The sequence below is a fragment of the Tasmannia lanceolata genome, unplaced genomic scaffold, assembly GCF_043159265.1.
Source record: "Tasmannia lanceolata isolate RefF3 unplaced genomic scaffold, GAP_Taslan_0.1 ptg000012l, whole genome shotgun sequence".
In the NCBI taxonomy this organism is placed as follows: domain Eukaryota; kingdom Viridiplantae; phylum Streptophyta; class Magnoliopsida; order Canellales; family Winteraceae; genus Tasmannia; species Tasmannia lanceolata.
In genome coordinates, this window is record NW_027518689.1 from 52393014 (window position 1) to 52414795 (window position 21782).

Consider the following 21782-nt stretch of genomic DNA (forward strand, 5'->3'; position numbering starts at 1 on the left):
CCTATATATATGGGCATTCCAAACATTCAAATTATCAATCCACTCTAAAACTTCATTTGAACATCCAAAGAGTGAATCAGACTTGATTATGCCTCTCATCCTCTAAAGATTAGGATTTGGATCATAGGCTCAATTTGTACATCTTCTACAATTCTTGTAAACCCTTGTGAGGGATTTTTTTGTTCTTTCTTTCTTAGTCAAGAACCTTGTATTGGGCGAGTGTTCGGAGAAGCGTAGCCCACTCTCCGTGGTGAAGATTGCCACCAAGGTTAAAGGTAATCAGAATTTGTAATCGGCATCGATCTTCGCCGAAGTTAAGAAGATCACATAGTAAAGCCATCAACGGGTTTGGTTGGTGGAGTGGAGTAGGCCTCGCGTTTGGAGGACCGAACCACTTTAAATCTCGGGTGCAATCTATCTTACTCTTGCTCTTTAGTTGCATTTGCACTTTAGATTTAACTTGTGTGCTTGAATTTTACTGTTGATTTCTTAATTTCTAAAATTGGATTTGAGTTTTCAAAAGAATTAAAACTTGTTAGTAACCTAATTTCTCTCTCCTCATAAGTTGCCGTACTCGGGACCACCCTTGGTTTTTCACTTGGTATCAGAGCAAATGCTCTTAAAAGATTTTCTTTTCTATAAATCTTTGGAAAATTTATCTTTAAAAATTTCAACAAGGGAAAGATCATAAGATCTTTGGCAACTTTCTAATTGTGAAATGGCGGATAGAAATGGAACCGGACTTCCGGAGGGCCATTCCACAACTAGACCTCCCTTCTTTAATGGGTCCAACTATGGACATTGGAAGACAAGGATGCGCATCTATCTTCTTTCGATAGATGTGGAACTTTGGCACATTGTTGAAAATGGATACATGTTGCCTTCCAAACCATTTGAAGAATGGAATGTCGTAGAAAAAGGCATGCAAATTTAAATTACAAAGCCATAAATTCTTTGTTTTGCGCCCTATCTACGGAGGAGTTTAATCGAGATGCTCCTCACTAGCCGACAAGAGGAGAAGAAGCCGAAAGAGAAAGAAAAAGAGAGTCAATCTCTAGCTCTAAAAGCCTCCAAAGTGAACTCATCATCCTCTAGCGAGGCGGAGAGCGATGAAGAAGAAGCTTTAAGAAAGTTCCGAGAAAAAATCTCGGAGTTCCGGGAATACAAACAGAAGTTGGAAAAAAGTCTACTGGACCATTTCTCGGAGTTCCGAGAATTCTCGGAGTTCCGAGAAGCCTATTTCATGCAGATTTTCATTTCTTGTTTTTAGGTTTCCAACTTAACACCAAGTTGGGATTGCTATGAGGGTTCCAAGGTGTTGGAACTCCACAAAGACAATCACTTATATATTTAGGGTGTTTGTTTATTTACTTAATTATGCCTCTAAAATCTAAAACTAAGATTGGATCTTTTACAATCTAAATATGACTTTGGTCTTCAATGGATTCTTCAAGTTTTCATTTGTCTTGGACTTCGATGTCTTTGGCCTTCATGATGTGGTCCAATGAGATCTTCTTGGCCTCAATCCAAGCAATGTTGTCTTAGCACCAATGTGATCTACAACTTAGACAATCAAACACATTAGTGATCATAAATCACTTGTGTATTGGAATCATAAAAAAAAGATGGGAATGCCAAGGTGGGAACCATTGGGCTTACAATCTCCACCCTTTTGATGATGACAAGCACAAGAGATTTTCCAATTAAAAGCATACATATTTTCCTTACACTAGAATTCTCTCCCCCTTTGGCATCAATAAAAAAGATTGGGGTAAAAGAGAAACAAAGGGATGAAATTTTCAATTTAATGCTCCCCCTTTTTCAAGGAAAAAGACACACCTAGAACTCCCCCTATTTAGAATTTTTATTCAACATAAGAGGGGATATTTAATTAACTTTGAAAAAGATATTCAATTTTAATCATTAGCCCCTAATCTAAGCACATATGATGAAAATCATATGGGGGCTTTGGGAACCCAAGATTTCTTGGTTCCAACACTATCCCTAATCTTAGATGCACATTGGAATTGGTAATGACCATTTATTCCATAATAATGGCATCTAACATGAGGGTTAGATACGCTAGTCCTATCATATGCATTTTTAGGTCTTTGACTAGTCTTCTTTAAGATTATGTCAATAATTTTGTCACCATTTAAGAATCCATGGAGACATAATCTTAACCTTTTATTTTCATTATGAAGATGGGTTATTTGATTTAGAAAATCATTAAATTCATCTTCATAAGATTTGGAAGAGCTTGCCATATCTTGGAGTTTTGCAATTTGGCAAGTTTTCTCATCCAAACAACCCTTAAGAGTTTCAATCTCAAGTTTAAAATTTTCAAATTGAGCTTGAGATTTGGAAGAAGATTCATTTTTCAAAAAATTAAGTTCATTTTCTAATTTTGAAATGGATTTCTTTTGAACTTTATTTTTAGAAATTTGAGAGTGCAAGGTTGAGCACAATTCATCATATGATATTTTTTTACTATCACTACTAGATGAATAACACGAAGGGTTAGAGTTTACCTCATCTTCATGGGTGAGTGCCATGAAGCAAAGATCATCTTTCTTTTCTTCCCCTTCGCTTGAACTCTTTCCTGAGGTGCTAGTAGCATCCCATCCGGCGGCAAGAGCTTTATGTTTCTTCCATTCCTTCTTTCCCTTGTATTTTGAGGAAGATGACTTGAGAAGTGGACAATCCGGTCTTTTGTGTCCGGTCTTCTTGCAATTATAGCACCTTATTCCTCCCTCTACTTCACTTTCTTCTTTCTTCTTCGTTTTATCCTTTTTATGTTTCTTTCTCCATAAGCTTTTAAATTTTCTTAAAGCTTCTTCTTCATCGCTATCCGCCTCGCTAGAGGATGATGAGTTCGCTTTGGAGGCTTTTAGAGCTAGAGATCGACTCTCTTTCTCTTTCTCTTTCGGCTTCTTCTCCTCTTGTCGGTTAGTGAGGAGCATCTCATGGGTGATGAGAGATCCTACAAGCTCCTCCATGGTTAGCGTCTTGAGATTCTTTGATTCTTGTATGGCAGTTACCTTTGGATCCCAATATGGAGGAAGAGACCTAAGCAACTTACTCACAAGCTCATCAGTAGGATAAGATTTACCAAGATTTGCTAGTTCATTAGAAATTTTAGAAAAACGGGTATACATTTCGGAAATGCTTTCATTTTGATCCATTCTAAACATTTCATATTTGCTCTTTAACAAGTTTATTTTGGAATCCTTAACTTGAGAATTTCCCTCATGGGTAACGGCAAGTGTATCCCAAATAACCTTGGCGGAATCAAAAAGAGCAACTCGATTAAACTCCTCCGTAGATAGGGCGCAAAACAAAAAATTTATGGCTTTGTAATTTAAATTTGCATGCCTTTTTTCTACGACATTCCATTCTTCAAATGGTTTGGAAGGCAACATGTATCCACTTTCAACAATGTGCCAAAGTTCCACATCTATCGAAAGAAGATAGATGCGCATCATTGTCTTCCAATGTCCATAGTTGGACCCATTAAAGAAGGGAGGTCTAGTTGTGGAATGGCCCTCCGGAAGTCCGGTTCCATTTCTATCCGCCATTTCACAATTAGAAAGTTGCCAAAGATCTTATGATCTTTCCCTTGTTGAAATTTTTTAAAGAAAATTTTTCCAAAGATTTATAGAAAAAAAAATCTTTTAAGAGCCTTTGCTCTGATACCATGTGAAATTCCAAGGGTGGTCCCGAATTGGCAACAAATGAGGAGTGAGAAATTAGGTTGCTACCGAGTTTTAATCTTTTGAAAACCTTCAACCCAAATTTAGAAGATTAAGAGATCAAGATAAAATTCAAGCACACAAGTTAAATCTAAAGGTGCAATGCAAAATAAAGAGCTAGAGTTCAAGAGAGAGTGCACCCGAGATTTAAAGTGGTTCGGTCCTCAAAACGCGAGGCCTACTCCACTCCAGCAACCAAACCCGTTGATGGCTTCACTATGTGATCTTCTTAACTTCGGTGAAGATCGGTGCCAATTACAAATTCCGATTACCTTTAACCTTGGCGGTAATCTTCACCACGGAGAGTGGGCTATGCTTCTCCGAACACTCGCCCAATACAAGTTCTTTGAGTAAGAAAGAAAGAACAAAAAATCCCTCACAAGGGTTTACAAAATGTAGAAGATGTACAAATTTAGCCTATGATCCAAATCCTAATCTTTAGAGGATGAGAGGCATTAATCAAGTTTGATTCACTCATTGGATGTTCAAATGGAGTTTAAGAGTGTTAGGATTTATTATCTTGAAGTTTAAAATGTCCATATATATAGGAAAAACCAAATATGACCGTTCAATGGCATTGTTGTAATTCCTGGAAAAATCACAACGGCTAAAAATCCGACCGTTGTAGTGTTCTCGGAGTTCCGGGAATACAAACAGAAGTTGGAAAAAAGTCTACTAGACCATTTCTCGGAGTTCCGAGAATTTCTCTCGGAGTTCCGAGAAGCTTATTTCATGCAGATTTTCATTTCTTGTTTTTAGGCTTCCAACTTAACACCAAGTTGGGATTGCTATGAGGGTTCCAAGGTGTTGGAACTCCACAAAGACAATCACTTATATATTTAGGGTGTTTGCTTATTTACTTAATTATGCCTCTAAAATCTAAAACTAAGATTGGATCTTTTACAATCTAAATATGACTTTGGTCTTCAATGGATTCTTCAAGTCTTCATTTGTCTTGGACTTCGATGTCTTTGGCCTTCATGATGTGGTCCAATGAGATCTTCTTGGCCTCAATCCAAGCAATGTTGTCTTAGCACCAATGTGATCTACAACTTAGACAATCAAACACATTAGTGATCATAAATCACTTGTGTATTGGAATCATAAAAAAAAGATGGGAATGCCAAGGTGGGAACCATTGGGCTTACACACTCTAAATCACTGATACGCTTATATAAACCACTGTTTACCCTATATAAACCAGTTGTAAACACTCTAAACCACTGATAAGCCTATATAAACCACTTATAAACACTATAAACTACTTCTTACCCTGTATAAACCATGTATAAACACTCTAAACCACTTATAAACACTCTAAATCACTGATAGGCTTATATAAACCACTGTTTACCCTATATAAACTAGTTGTAAACACTCTAAAGCACTGATATGCCTGTATAAACCACTTATAAATACTATAAACTACTGCTCACCCTGTATAAATCACTTATAAACACTTTAAACCATTGTTAATCCTTATAAACCAATTATAAACACTCTAAACCACTGGTAAGCCTTAATAAACCACTACGTAGGATTATAAACCACTACTGAGGATTCTTAACCGAAGAAGCTATATAAATCACTTATAAACACCCACTTCAGTAGTGGTTTATCGTAGTGAAATAGTAGTTTAACTTAAGAAATTAGTGGTTTACAGTAAAATAACAATGATTATAAAGTGGAAAACAGTAGTTTAACATGAAAAACTTTCATTTAAGTTTATAAACATGCCTTATAATTGAAAGAGAATGGAGAGGGCTAGAAATACATACCTTTCCATTAAATGGAGGCTTTGTGCAATGGAATGATGGTTTCTAGTGAAGATTTTTGCGATTTCGGAATCTAATAACATTTTTTTGCAATAGTTGTTATAAATGGAGGCGTTTTCCAATGCAATGAAGGGTTAGGGAGGCTTTGACATCTAAAAATGAGGTTTTCAGCAATAGAATGGAGCTTTTGGCATCTAACAATGGAGGTTTTTTGGTTTCAAAAATGGAGGTTTTTGGGTTTTTCATACGTACGTAGGTGGGAGGAAGAAGAAGAAGAGAGAAAAAGGTGGGTTTTGGGATTTGTATTCTAAATGTAATCATTTCAAAAAGGTGATTTGATAGGGAGAGAGAGAGAGAGAGAGAGAGAGAGAGAGAGAGAATCCAGGGGATTTTAGTCATATGCACTCTTGATTGGTGATTTACAAAACACCCCTCTTCAAATGTCATAGTCAGTAGAAACCCCTTCTATTTGGTCATTTTCCCAAAGAAAAACGTTTCTGGTTAAAAAATTTTGGGTGATGATATTTTCACCAATTCTGTAGTACGCATTCGCCCCTTTATAACATGAACAAGTGGACAACTTTAACGCTTTTTTACATCAAATCACGTTAAAATGAGGACGAATGCGTACTGAGGGGAGTGAAAATATCATCGGCCAGTTTCTTTTGTGGAAATCTGTTTCTTAGAAATTTTTTTCGAGGAACGATCCAGAGGAAAATAATACGACTTAATTGATTTATTGAAAGAAGGAGAGAGAATTTATATGATGAGCGGGCGTGCACGTACAGTTGTGGGACATCCACCCTTAATATTTGATCCAACAGCAGCCCACTTTTCAACTTTTTAAGAGGCTGCTGTTGATCAGATATCAAGCGTGGTGCCCCGCGAGTGTATCTGCACGCCCGCACATCATATAAAATCTCATAGAGATATTACCATAAATTGTAAATTGAAGGCCTTCTCCATAAAAATTAGGGGTGCAACTCAGGTCAGGTTGGGTCGGGTTGAGGCCAACCCGACTCGACCCGAGGAACCCTTTTTTCCAACCCGAACCGACCCGACCCAATTTCCAACCCGACAAGTTTGAACCCGATCCGAATGGAGGAACCCTTTTTTTCCAACCCGAGCCCGACCCGAGTTCAACCTGAGTTTTTCAGCTTGAAAAAAAAATTGATAAAAAACGTCAGGTTGCCCAAACCCTCAACCCAAACCCGACCCGAATTCAACCCGGGTTGGAGAAACGCAACCCAAACCCGAACTCAACCCGACCTGACCCACTTTTTTTTCGGGTTGAACCCAACCCGAGTTGCACCCCTACTAAAAATTGAATAGAGTTCGTTTAAGTCATATCTTTTCATGTGTAAATTTTAGAAATGGTTTTCCTTTCCAAACTTTTCTAGAAAATTCCTGCAATCCAAATTGGGCCTAAAATAATCTAAAACTATATTGTTCTATCCTTAAAATACAAAACCGGAGACAAGTGTTTTTATTCTTCGTCAAGCTGCAAATTCTAGTACTTTGATCAAGCATGATAAAAAACAAATTTTAGATTTTTGAACGCCTCAATCTTGCAAACGAGATACCCGTCTTGCCTCGGATCTACTACTTGGTTAACTTGTGATGGTTTATCTTACCAACAGTCAGGATCACTACTAAAAAACACCAAATGAGTGCCGAGTCATCAAAATTAAATCTTCCTGTTAGGTGTAGTAATTTTCGTTAGCCACATCACATGAGCTCCCCCAATGTTACAGCTCTCATAATGTCAATTTTCCTGCAAAAAACAATTTCTTTCTCTGTAAGATGCACAACTAAAATACCCAATCCATGGCCTCTTTTTCAGCTTTATTTTCGTGCAAAAAAATACCCTCCCTTTTCGTTCTTTTTGAAATGCCTCGTTAGAGCATTATGGGCCTCATGGTTATCCACTGGTCGCTCCTCTTTTCTGGAGGTGTTGGAGAAAAATTGGCACCCCCTTTTATATTTGTTAACTTACCAACTTCTCCAAAAGCTTAAGCTGTTGGAGAAAGGCGTTATTTATCTTTTATACTTTTACACTCCCCTGCACGTGTGTCCCACTTTGGCAAACACGTGGCACATGTGGTCCCACTTTGGGCCGACCATCGCATGTGGAATTTTTGCTATCCGGGAGGTTTGAACTCGAGACCTTTGGCTCTGATACCATGTTAACTGACCAACTTCTCCAAAAGCTTAAGTTGTTGGAGAAAGGCGTTATTTATCTTTTATAACACTCCCCCGCACGTGTGGCCCACTTGGCAAACACGTGGCACATGTGGTCCCACTTTGGGCCGACCATCGCATGTGGATTTTTGCTATCCGGGGGGTTTGCACTCGAGACCTTTGGCTCTGATACCTTGTTAACTTACCAACTTCTCCAAAAGCTTAAGCTGTTGGAGAAATGTGTTATTTATCTTTTATACTTTTATAATATTAGACACATGGCATACATGCTAATGCATGGCAAGCACACCGACAAGTGGCAAACAGACACCCCCATTTTGACCGGGCCCTAAACCCCCTCGTTTGAACAAAATCCCATCAAATAAGTGAATTAAGATCCCAAATTTCTCCCTAAGGTAGGTTAGATCTCAAGTAGGTGCTCGCAAAATTTCGTCAAAATCCGAGCAAAAATGCCTAATAAGACGAGCCGAATTAGAATTGTAGTACACAAGGGAAGTGAAATATCCTGTAAGCCATCCAGTTTTTACACTAGAGTAGAAATGGGGGTGCATTATCCCTGTAACGTCGCCCATGAAAATTTTTACTTGAAATTACCCATTTTTTTAGTTAAAACACAACATATACATGAATAGGGGGTTGTTCAAGGTAACTTAAGGGGCGAAAAGTTTCTTTTAGTTAATTTTTCATTAAACTTTTTCCAAATGACCACCCTTTTACAACCAAACCAAAGCAAAAATTTTGAAAAGAGGTTGGTATATAAACTAACGGGGGACAAAAATTAAGGGGAAACTCTATAAATAGAGCATTTGGGCTCTTATGTGAAGAATTAGGGTTCCTAATCTAATTTTAGAGAGGGAGAGATGAAGCTTTCTAGAGAGAGAAGATTCTAGAGAGAGAGCTTTCTAGAGAGAGAGAATTCTAGAAAAAGGAGATCTAGAGAGAGAAAGAATGAAATCCAGAGGGAGAAAGGATATCTAGAGAGAGAAAGAAGGAGATCTAGAGAGAGAAAGAAGGAGGATAAGAAGCTTTCAAGGAGAGATCTAAGAAAAGAGTCCAAGAGATATAGAATTTAAAGTTTGTCATATAATGTTGGTTGATTTTGAGTTTATTTTAAGTTTGCTTTAAAAATCTAACCTAAAATGGAAAATCTTAGTGGAAAATACCTAAAAATGGTTAGATCTACCAACCTAGGGTTAAAATCTACCAAAATATGTTTAAAAATGTCTCAAATAAAGATCTAAAGCAATTCACCTTAGATTTTAAGTTTTAGTTGAATTTTGATGTGAAAATGGCAAAATTAAGTGCTGTCCAACCTTATTTTTGCCATTTTTAATTTTCGGTTAAAATTCATAAAAATTTCTCTCTTAAAGGTGTAGAGCTCGTTGAAATCTTCGAGTTGGCGTATAATGACCCAAAATCAGCAGAGAAACGAAGAAATTATGGCCGTTTTAAGATTTTATGTCAAAATTCGGCGTAAAATGATGAATCCATGTGTGTTTTTGTGAAAATCCGTATAAGATTTGAAATCTGATGATTAAATTGGTAGATATATGTTTAAATAACATGTTTCATCATAAATTTGAATGAAAGTCTCATAGATCTAATGTTTAGATGCCTTTTAATATGAAATTTCAAGAAAAAGCTTAAAAAATGGTGAATCCATGCATTTTTTGTGAGAATTCCTTAAAGATCTTCAAAACTGAAACTAACATGATTAGATCTAAGCCTAATCAGCATGTATTATTATATATTTGTGTCAAATTCTCATAGATTTTGTATTTGAATGAAGTTTTGAAGTAAAATGTCATGGAATTGTGTTGAATTGCATGCTGCCTAGATTTTATTTTCAATTTTTTACTAAAATTCGATTAGAGCTAGCAAAAGTGATACACATGGAAGTTGTAGATTTTTTTGAGATCTTCGATTTGACATCTTCTGAGCCTCGTAACGATAAAAAATGAAAAAGTTATGTTAATTTTAAGATGTCAGTAAAAAACATTACATTTCCAGATTTTGACTTTATCGGAAATGGCCATTTTCCGGCCACTTCCGACAAGATCCAACCAAAATTTTCAAAGGATAAAACTTTATTTGATCAATTTTCTAAAACTTTGTATTTGATCAATTTTCTAAAACTTTGTAGTTGTACACTTTTCTTGAAAATGTATTTTTGATCTTTTGTTTTGCAAAATCAAATCAGAACTTTTGAAAAGCAAAACTGCAGAATTGAAATATGAAATTTGTCCGAAGATGGTCATTTTTAGGATCCTTTCGGGGAGAACCGACCGAAGTGAATAAATAATCAAATGTTCCCTGATGTGTCCCCTACAACTTGTATGTGTATGGTGTTTGCTAGTTTTGCCATTTGGAGAGTGTAATTTTAAATACAAATTCTCAACTTCCATGTAGATTGCAAATGCGTGCTTTTGATGCTTGATTCATGCTTAGCCTAGTGGGTGATGAAGGCGTTAGCCCAAGCCAATCCTTAGGAGACTTGTTTAGTCTGACTAGCTCTCCCCTCTCTCATTTAGAAAACTTGTTAAGTCTTTTAGACGTGTTTAAACCATAGAATCCTTCCTTCATTGCAAAGGGCGATGAAGGCGTTAGCCCAAGCACATCCTCAAAGGGACTCATCATGTCATGGTAGTACCCTCTTTCTTCTTCCTCCCTCCTCTTTAAGTAGAGAGTTATTTAGACTTTTAGACATTAGTAGCCCTTTCAATGCAAGGGCGATGAAGGCGCTAGCCCAAGCCCATCATTAGGGGACTTGCTCAGTCCAAGTAGCACTCCCCTCTTTTACTTAAAGACTTGCCCAGTCTTAAATATGCTTATCTTAAGCCATTAAATTTTTTTAGCTCCCTCATTGCAAGGGCAATGAAAGAGTCATCTTGAGCCCACCCTTTTACGAGACAGGCTATGTCTGATGTAGCTCGAGACACATAAGTGCTCTAACCATATTTCGACTTCTGATCAATCCATAAATACCAATAGAAAATAAATAGGCACTTAAAATAAGTACATGCTTGAGCATCATTGACCAACTCCTCATCAATCTCGATTCATTTCAATATGAACAACAATTCGGCAATGAATTCACAGCGCAATCATTTTATTTCTCGTAATAAATGAATTGGTCTTTTTCTTTTTCATATAAATCCCATTTTTTGGAATCTTTATTTTCAATCGTACGACGCTGATTGACTCTAGACTCCGCCTTCCTCGGAATCGGGGTCCATAGGCTGGCGACTCTGCTAGAGAGTTCTTGGAACATTGTCCAACTCTCTAAAAATGCCATTTAAATTAATTTTAAAAAAATTTGGGCCAAAATCATTATAAATGGGAACCTTTTTCGTTAGAAATCCAGGGGTACCAAATAGGTGCGTAAATAAAACAAAGGCTCACACACTCACTCTCATTCCTTGCATATATTATCCTGTTTTGTGGTTATTTCTTGCTATTGTTTGTTGTGGATGTGATATCAAATTACCTTCTTATCTTGAAGATCTTGACTTTATGCTCAAGATTCTGTAACTCTTAATGTCTTCCAAATGCTGAAGACGGTTCCTATGTTCAATCTATCTCATCGACTCCATCATCTTGGTCTTTGATATTTCTAAGGAGTTGTCTTAGGGACACATTCCATTCTCCTCTTTATTTTTCTCTCACGCTTTCTTTTCTTTTAGATGCACTCTTTCCTTTGGACTTGAGAATTGTCCCTATTCTCTGGATACAATGACTTGAAATCCCACCAAGATGTACAACCCAAATGCTCTTCTTAGGGATCAAGTCTATGACTTTATTTTTTGAAAGTCCTTTCTCAATGTTTTCATTAGCTTCACTTGATGTTTGATGCTTCACTCTCTTGAATTTTGCTTTTCAACTGATGTCTAAAGCTGATGGAATCTTGCTTTGCACAACAACAGGGCATTCCCCCGGTTTATCCTTATAGGATCAAGCAAGACTACCTCAAATCCCTCTAGATAGGTTTATCAATTCTTAGCGCTCCTCGGAAGATAAAGTTTTGCCAATCCATCTTTTTTCGAGTTTCGGATTTCGAAACCACTATCAATAAGCTTCGATTTTCTCTTTGAGTGACTATGCTCGACGCTCTTCCTCTTTTTTGACCTTCTTTCAGTTCTCGAGGGAAATTTTATCTGCAGTCTCATATGAGAATGGTGTTTTTATTTATTTAGACATTGGTTACACATTAGATCTAAGAGTGAATCATAGAACACTGATAACGCTGGAATCAAGTGTTTATTTCAACGAAAATTTCAAGTACATTGATGATTTTTGGACGCACCTCAGTAGGTTCTACAAGGACTCGACGAAGAACTGGACTTTGACTCAACAAGAAAAACTGACAACAATATCATTCTAAAGTTGACATTGACACAACTAAACTCTATCAACTTTGATAGTAGAGGATTAGTGTATACTCAATGAAAGACAAGTTTCAAAACATAAGACACTTCTTCGAAGGTAATGAATTGGCACTAAAGGTTCAAGGTAGCATACCTATCTTTATGATAATGATGACTACAGAGTAGGAATCTCAGAAAAGGTATCCCCACAAGGCCTAGGTTAAGTGAGGCAATAAAAGGCTATGTTGGCAATGTAAGGGAAGCAATAAATTGCTTGGATCAAATGTGTTTGAAAATGGTTAATCTTTTGGATGGATAGTCATCTACTGAACTCAGACTTTTGAATTGGAAGCACATACATTAGATCCATAGTCATGGGATAAAATTCTGAACAAATCGAGATAAAAGCGAACTTGACCACATCAATGGGTATTTTGAACTGGAAGGTCAAAGAGAGACTGTCTTATGAAGGTCAAAGGAAAATAGGCAGTGATAACATAACCCACACCAATAGGGTTTCAAGGAATCCTCAATCACTCCTTTAAGTCTTCTTTGGATATGACTGTTCTCTTTTGGGTACAAAAGAATAGGAACAATAAACACCCATAATCTAAATAAGTTTTTGATCTCAGCAATAATTATGCACTCATGGGATAGACAGGCAAGATATAACCAATCCGTTAGTGATCACGATATAAGAGAGGTAAATTCATAATAGAAAAACTACCGATCAATTTATGTACAATAGATCAAGGAATAGATTATGACTAAAGGCCAATAATCTAATGATAATTCACAGAATTGATAGATATAAAGAATTGATTAGATTAGAAAGAAAAACCTAACTAAGAAATAGGACTTAATCTAAATATGCAGAATATGGATAAATAATACAAGGTATGAATCAGATTTATGATAAAAGGATCGAAAAATAGACCATGGCCATAACGATGACAAGTAGAAGTCACCGGCCAGATCTAAATCTCAAATGATGAATGAATATAATTGATTGGCATGAAGAACTCTAAAAATTGAGTAGAGTGAGAGATTCAGGAAAAGATATAACAAGTGGTTTGCTGGACTAGAAAACTAGAAAGCAAGAGTCAGGAGTGCTTGCAATGAGTGAACCGATGAGATGAAAAATTAATCTTTGAGCAGGACAGGGTCCCACAGATAGAAAGTTGATGAGATACAAAGGAGTTTCATAGTCATGAAGAATTCCAGAGCTTGAGTAGCACGAGTGATACAGGCAAAAGTCAAGATAAGCGGTCTGTAAGACCGAAACCCTGGAATATGATAAAGTCAAGATAAGCGGTCTGCAAGATCGAAACCTTGGAATATGATGAAGTCAAGATCAAGCGATCTGCAAGACTGAAATCCTGGAAGACAATAAGTCAAGGCTTCTTGAGAGAGGAGAAATCAATGAGATGGAGAAGCAGTCTTCAAATAGGTTAGAACTTCAGAATCCAAGTAGCGTCAGCAGGACTTACTTTGATACCTCCCTAAACTAGGGGCATCGAAACTGAGCAATTCGAAGAGGGTAATAACTATGTCGAAAATCCTGATGAAGAAAATTAGAGCCTCTTGACGTAGTCTTTGAGATTACTCTGCGAGTGGCTAGTCTTACCATAAAAAATAAAAATAAAACAACAGATCTGAGAGTGAATCAAAAGTTAGTTGAGTTCTTGAAATAAATGTTGAGTCTCTTCAAAGTGAGTCAAGTTTATTGAAAATCTGAATCCTCCTTGATCAAGTCCTTGGAAGTCTGTTCCTCATTCATATTCGTTTTCTTTCAAGGTTCAAAATTGTCTGGCACTGGAAAGAATGGGTGTATACCTTCCGAAATGAAAAGAAAAACCTAGAGTAGATCCTGGTTTAAGAATTAAAGAAGGGTAAGAGACATTTTGTTCAGACCCGCCAAAGACATTGAGCCTCAATCAGTGAGCAGTAAAAGAGGAAATTCTCAGACTCAGCCGTTGTGGAGACCGTCCTACCATTAAACCTCGTCCAAAGATGAAATTCTTAATGATAGTTGGTTGTATTCACCGATTTTTGCGATAATAGCTTGTGCTACGGCGAGATTAACTGCATTTTATATGTTTCAGACATATTTACTTACTTTTGAGGGGTATTTATATGCTCTTGATTCAATAACGATTACCAATGACTAAGATTCATTTTTGATCTAAAGGAGTGAAGCTTCTTTCATTTTGGTTGGTCAATAACTACAAATCATAACTATTGATTGGTTCGCGGCTTGATTTGGATTTAGAATATATGAATATAGTCATGATGATTTCGGAATATAATTTTCTGATTCCGTGTAATAAGCTTTTGATATTCAACAACTCCTGTTAAAGAATAATCGTAGAAATCCAAACATTTATCTATCCATCCATGAGGTAGATTAACAGCTACTCCTCTGATACGGAAATAATTATGCATCATTCGCATACCTGTGGCAGTTTCGAATAGATCATATACCCCCATAGGTAAAGGAAAGGTCCTTCCCTTTTGGGCTGGTTGTGGGCGAGGAGGGATTCGAACCCTCGACACCGTGGTTCGTAGCCACGTGCTCTAATCCTCTGAGCTACAGGCCCCACCCCGTCTCCACTGGATCTGTTCCCGGGAGTACCCACAAAAAGGAGCGTGCCACATTCAGAACACTGCTCTGCTTTGTATTATAAATAAGAGGCACAAATTCTCTTTCCCCCTTTTTTTATATTTGTTTGTCACCCCGACTTTGGGAGGACATTGACTAAATAAAACTCTAAAAACTGACCTCAACTCAACAAATAAAGACTTTGACAAACACGGAACGAGGACATTAGACAAACTCATGACTTAAACACTAAGAAGGACTGAATCTGCTTCTTAGTTTGATAAAATGTTTTAAGATGGTACAGTCTACCACTCTTAGATTCATTTGAATACCGTGTTAAAGGTGTTTCATTCCTCTTTTCGGTATTTCCGTCATGGTTATTATCCCTTAGGATTGCTAAGTCTTAACCTCCCTAGCTTAAAGAGTATCAAAGAAAGCTCTGCTGGCGTTTACTCAGACATTTGAAGTAATGCCAAAGAAAGATGAAAGTTCAACTGGCTTTTGAAAGCTCTATCCTTTTTGTATGAAGTCACTGCCATGACCAAATCGCCTTTTTAGGTTTTCAATTTAGCCGACCGTATGCCTTAATTTTTGTCTGGATTGTCTGCCCTTGCAGATTTTCCATCTAGCAGGCTCAGCACCCTGATTTTTGCTTAAGCCGCCCTTTCGGGTTTTCAACTTAACGGGTGAATGACCCTAACTTTTGTGTAGATCGCCCTTGCGGGTTTTCAGTTTAGCCGGTCTAAGACTCCATCATTTTTCTTTCTTTCTGTTTCTATACAAATCTGGGCCTAAATACACTATAAGGACTTTTAGGTAGCCTTTGATTCAAACTGGTTAAACTTTGGTGTGTTTGCATTTATTTAAACCGAATCTGAACCCTCCAGACTGCCTACGTATTCCTGAAGAAAATGGGAATCAGGTCTGCGTAGTTCTCCTATTTGAGGTTTCAATGGATTTTTGCCTTTTGTTGTTTTTTTTTCAAAATGTTGCATAGGATGTGACCGAACCTGAATTGAACAGGCTGCCTACGTACTCTGTAGAAAGGGATCAGGTCATACGTAGTTCAAACAGAAAACAACAAAAAATAAAATGCCCGTAGTTTGTGGCTATCAAAGAAGACAAGTTTTTTTTATTAGGCCCAAAGGGTGTGCAAACAGTTTTTGAAACATTTTGGTTGTTGGCTCAAAGCTCAAATCGATCAAAGATGGCCTCCTTGTGTATCAGGCATAATATTTCTTTAATTGGTCTAGGTTTTTAGGTTCATTTAATTTTTCTCCATTTTCATTGAGGAGTCTTACGGCTTTTCAATGCAGGACTTCATCAACTATATATGGACCTGACCAATTCGGCCTAAACTTCCCTCTGGGATCAAATACTGATGCCCGATAAGATTTTAGGATGAGATCTCCTGGTTTCAGGTCTCTGACCTTGACTTTCTTGTTGAATGCCCTTTCGATTCTTCTCTGATACCCTTGGATATGATACAAGGTTCTCAGCCTCTTTTCATCGATCATCTGTAACTCATCATGTCTGGCTTTGGCCCACTCAAAGTCTGGGAGATTTGCCTCCATCATGACTCTTAACGAAGGGATTCTCAGCTCAACAGAGAGGACTGCTTCCATTCCATAGACCAGAGAATACGGAGTTATACCTATAGAGGACCTGATCGACGTCCGATAAGCCCATAAGGCATATGCCAGTTTATTCTACCAGTCCTTATAAGTCTCTGTCATCTTGCTAATAATAACCTTGATGTTCTTATTTGCTGCCTCTACAGCTCCATTGGTTTGAGGTATGTAAGGAGATGACTTGTGATGCTTTATCTTAATTTCTTCACACAGGTTTACTACCTCTTTCTTAAAATGTTATCCATTATCAGAAATCAGCTCATGAGGCACTCCGTATCGACATATAATGTTTGTACAGATAAACTTTGCAACTGTGTTTGAAGTTATGGAAGCATATGAAGCAGCTTCAATCTACTTCGTAAATTAGTCGATAGTTACCAAAATGTACTCATGACCACTTGAAGATCTTGGATAAATCTTTCCAACGATGTCTATTCCCCATACTGAGAACGGCCATAGCGAAGTCAAAGATTGCAGCTCTGATGGAAGAATATGAATGAGATTCGCATAGACTTGGCACTTATGGTATTTCTTCACAAAGGCAAAGCAGTTTGCTTCCGTTATAGGCCAATAAAAACTAAGTCTCAAAATCTTTATAGATAACATTTTTCCATTCATATGCGGTCCACAAACCCCCTCATGAGTCTGTTCAATAAGCTCCGCAGCTTTGTCCTCATCAACACATAAGAGTTGTATTTCGCAAAAGATCGCCTATACAAATGATGAAGTTGGTAGCTAGCCTCTCAAGAGTTTTCCTTTCTTTGCTTGAAGCTTCAGGAGGGTGCCCCTTGCCAGAAATGAAGTTCTTGATATTCGTATACCATGGTTTCCCATCCGGATATCTTACCGATATTTCTATCACATTCACATGTGCAGAGTCGCCAGCCTGTGGACCCCGATCCTGAGGAGGCGGCGAGGGACAGGTCCCCCGTCGGTCCTTTGGAATCTCCACATGAAGGAGAGCTATACCAAGGAACTCTCAAAACAGATGCCACCATCATAGCATAGCACGAGTGGCGATAAATGAGATACCTCTTGATCCAAGGATAAATCCCCAAACCAAGACGTACTTAAAATAACTCAGAGTCACCATCCATGGATATGCCATGGAACCTAAAAAATAAAATCCTCTGTGCAATGGATAATAGAAATATAAATAGGTCTACAGATGAGGAAGGTCCTAAGAGCATCTCAATCAGCCCAAATGCAAGCACTTGGTCTCTTATGCTTTTTTAAAATTAACTTTGATGAATTTTGGACGAAAATCATGTGAAATGGGAACAATCCTCAGGAATCGTCTACCTAAGCATGCATTTCCCGAGGATGAGCAAAAAAAATAAACATCCCAATCCTAAAGAGAATTGATATCAGTGTCACACAATATTCAATTAAACACTAGAATCCACTGTCTCTAAAAGAGGCAGAGAAGACTAGAGTTTATCCAATATCACATAACCCTGCTATCTATCTCTATACATCATATCTAACATCCATACCTAAAGAGAACTAGTACCAGTATCATCTGTCATTAGAATGATCACTAGAATCCACCGTCTCAAAAAGAGGCGGTAAAGTCTATTGTCAACCCGATAAAAGATAATCCTGTTACCAATCTCTAAACATATATCTAATCCTAACTCAACACATCTAAGAAAATAGTAAACATACACATGCATAGCTACAGAAACTAAACACGATGTACCTGCGCAAGGAACAAACGTTAGTAAATGATAATAGAAATGATAATCAATAATAATAAAGACTATAGTTAAACACATGGACAACAAATAGTATATAAGCAGTAAAGAGCTACAGCTAAACATGTGAGATCTACAACTAAGCATATAAGTAAAACTAATGAAGAGATGATCACAATATGAAATAAAACACACAATCATAATCATAAGCTAGAAACAATGATAACAATAAACACAAATCCTAAAAACACTAATAACAAACCCTAAAACTCTAAATTTTTTGCCCGATTCTTTGGATGATCTGGTATTCATCCAAAGCTACCTACTTATCTCCGCCTCCACGAGAATCAAGGCAACATAGTTCTTCGCGCCTATTCTAAACTATGATGCCTAAGACATTTAGACTACTAAACTAGACTTAACCTAAAAGACCAGACTAATTTTTAAAGCTTCTTGAGCGATTATTTAAATTTTAGTGAATTGTGGATTTTAAGACTCCCTATATGTCCTAACTAAATGCAAGTTTTTAGCCTTAAACTAATGCAGGTAGTTCCTATATCCTATATGTAACTAGGCTGTATGTCCTAAGGAAAACAATGGGAAGACTAACGCATCCTAAATCTAGTCATCAGTTGGCGATGTGGATCGCCAACTGACCGGACGGAGTCGTAACAAACTCCTAGCTAGGACAAACTCCTAACTCTAACACAAACACCAAAACAAATACAGATCGAGCACACAACATACTAAGGACAAGCTCCTTACTCTAAAACTCTCTATCTAGGACAAAATCCTAACTCTAAAGGAAGATCTTTTCGAAAACATATTTTATGAAAGATTTTTGTATTTTTAAAATTGTTAAATGATTTATTTATAAAATTTGACTGGACTTGGGATGTGGATCCCAAGCTGCCTACGTACCTCATGGAAGATGATCAAGCCAACGTAGTTCGAAAACAAACTTTCCTAAACTACCTCTAAAAACTCTAAACTTTTCAAATATTTTTGAGTATTGAAATGTTTTTTAGTGTTTTAAATTTTTGATATTTTTGAATTTTAAAATGTTTTAACCCTTTTAGCCAAAAGGAATAACATAAGAAAATACACTCTGTAATCCAAATCGCAGCAGAGTATAAACACCATAAGGTAAAACTTCTAAGGGCAAAAGGTAAGAAACTGAAAAGGTAAACTGGTGATTCAACTATGAAAGCTAGATCCCAAATAAGCAAGGCTCTAACAAGAATGATACAGTCTCTAAAAGGGAAGAAGCGATGGCTAAAGATAAACTTATAACCAAAAGATAAACTCTAAAACTAATAGGAAAGCTCCGAATAAACTCCTAAACTAAAGGGGTGACTCAAAAGCTAAAGAACATGCTCCTAGACAAGTACACTAAAGAGGGGGTACAAGTCAAAACACAACTATCACTTTATGAGGGGGTGCAAATAAGTCAAAGTATTACCAACGCGAGTAAGGGGTGCAAATAAGTCAAAGTATAATAAACACTTTAAGAGGGGGTGCAAATAAATCAAAATATGTCTTCCAAATGGAGAGGAGATAAACAAGGGTGCTAGTGAGACTGTTCTAAAAATACTACTAACAAACCCTAAAACTCTAAACTTTTTGCCCGATTCTTTGGATGATCTGGTATTCATCCAAAGCCGCCTACGTATCCCCGCCTCCACGAGAATCAAGGCAACGTAGTTCTTCGCCCCTATTCTAAACTATGATGCCTAAGACATCTAGACTACTAAATTAGACTTAACCTAAAAGACCAGACTGATTTTTAAAGCTTCTTGAGCGATTATTTAAATTTAAGTGAATTATGGATTTTAAGACTCCCTATATGTCCTAACTAAATGTAAGTTTTTAGCCTTAAACTAATGCATGTAGTTCCTATATCCTATATGTAACTAGGTTGTATGTCCTAAGGAAAATAATGGGCAGACTAACGCATCCTAAATCTAGTAATTAGTCGGCGATGTGGATCGCCAACTGACCGGACGGAGGCGTAACAAACTCCTAGCTAGGACAAACTCCTATCTCTAACACAAACACCAAAACAAACACAGACCGAGCACACAACATACTAAGGACAAGCTCCTTACTCTAAAACTCTCTATCTAGGACAAAATCCTAATTCTAAAGGAAGATCTTTTCGAAAACATGTTTTATGAAAGATTTTTGTATTTTTAAAAGGGTTAAATGATTTATTTACAAAATTTGACTGGACTTGGGATGTGGATCCCAAGCTGCCTACATACCTCATGGAAGAGGATCAAGCCAACGTAGTTCGGAAACAAACTTTTCTAAACTACCTCTAAAAACTTTAAACTTTTCAAATGTTTTTGAGTTTTAAACATTTTTTAGTGTTTTAAATTTCTGATTTTTTTGAATTTTAAAATATTTTAACCCTTTTAGCCAAAAGGAATAAAATAAGAAAACACACTCTGTAATCCAAATTGCGACAGAGTACAAACACCATAAGGTAAAACTTCCAAGGCCAAAAGGTAAGAAACTGAAAAGGTAAGCTGGTGACTCAACTATGAAAGCTAGATCCCAAATAAGCAGGCTCTAACAAGAATGATACAGTCTCTAAAAGGGAACAAATCCAAGCCACCTTCCTCAAGATCGGGGTGCACAGGGGGCGGATGCGTACTGCAGGGGGAGTGAAAATATCATCTCTCTCTCTCTCTCTCTATATATATATATATATATATATATATATATATATAGAGAGAGAGAGAGAGAGAGAGAGAGAGAGAGAGAGAGAGAGAGAGAGAGAGAGGAAAGTGTTCTTATGCTACAGCTTAGATAAGCTTATCTAAGCTATAGCTCAAAAACACATGTGGCTCCACATTTTTTGGGGATCCAAAGTATTCATTTGGAAGGCCCTTCCATGGGTAGGGTGTGTACTAAAAAACAGTCCTATAGGATCAGCCTAACCCTGCCATCTGTTGAGGGAAAAAATGGGCAGAAACATGAACACACAGTGTCTGTCCATTTTCCACTCCACCTTTGATTGGGTTAGGATGATCCTATATGGTTGATTTTTGGTACACACCCTATCCATGGAAGGGCCTTCCAAATGAATGCTTTGGATTCCCCAAAAAATGTGGGGCCACATGTGTTTTTGAGCTATAGCTTAGATAAGCTTAGATAAGCTATAGCTTATGAACACTTTCCTCATATATATATATATATATATAGAGGAATGGAAACTAAGGGAATTATTTCAATTTCTCCCAAAAAACTGTGAGAATTACACATCACTTTTTTTTGACTTTTTTTTAACAAAGGCACCCATTCAACCCACATATTTACAATCCTACCCCCTCCATTATGCTTTCTAACAAAGGCACCTGTTAAAGCCACATAATTTCAATCCTACCCCTCCTTTATGTTTTTTAACAAAGGCACCCATGAAAGCCACATAATTTCAATCTTACCCCCCTCCTTTATGCTTTTGTAATAAAAAATCTATAGCGTGATCTTAACCGTCCGATGTAAGAGGAACAACATATTATGGAAACCTCTATAGATTGGACTGCTAGGATCAGCGTATGGAAATGATTTCTGGGGAACAACCTGTTGATGTTGTGTTCCATCACATGGATGGTTTGGATCAACCTGTGATGTGGTCCGTACAGTTCTTGGGCCGGGTACGGGTCCAAGATTCGTGACCCGTAAATTTTCCCCGGTCATTTTGACCTGGCCCGTGTCACCCGGACCCTTACGAGTCGGTCAAACCCTCCCATA

General features: G+C 37.3%; 1 non-coding gene across 1 annotated transcript; it reads right to left on the reverse strand.

Moving 5' to 3' along the window:
* Positions 1-14619: 14619 nt before the first annotated feature.
* TRNAR-ACG (transfer RNA arginine (anticodon ACG)) lies at positions 14620-14698 on the reverse strand. Its single transcript has one exon. It is a non-coding gene; the product is annotated as a tRNA-Arg (tRNA).
* Between the last annotated feature and the right edge of the window lie 7084 nt (positions 14699-21782).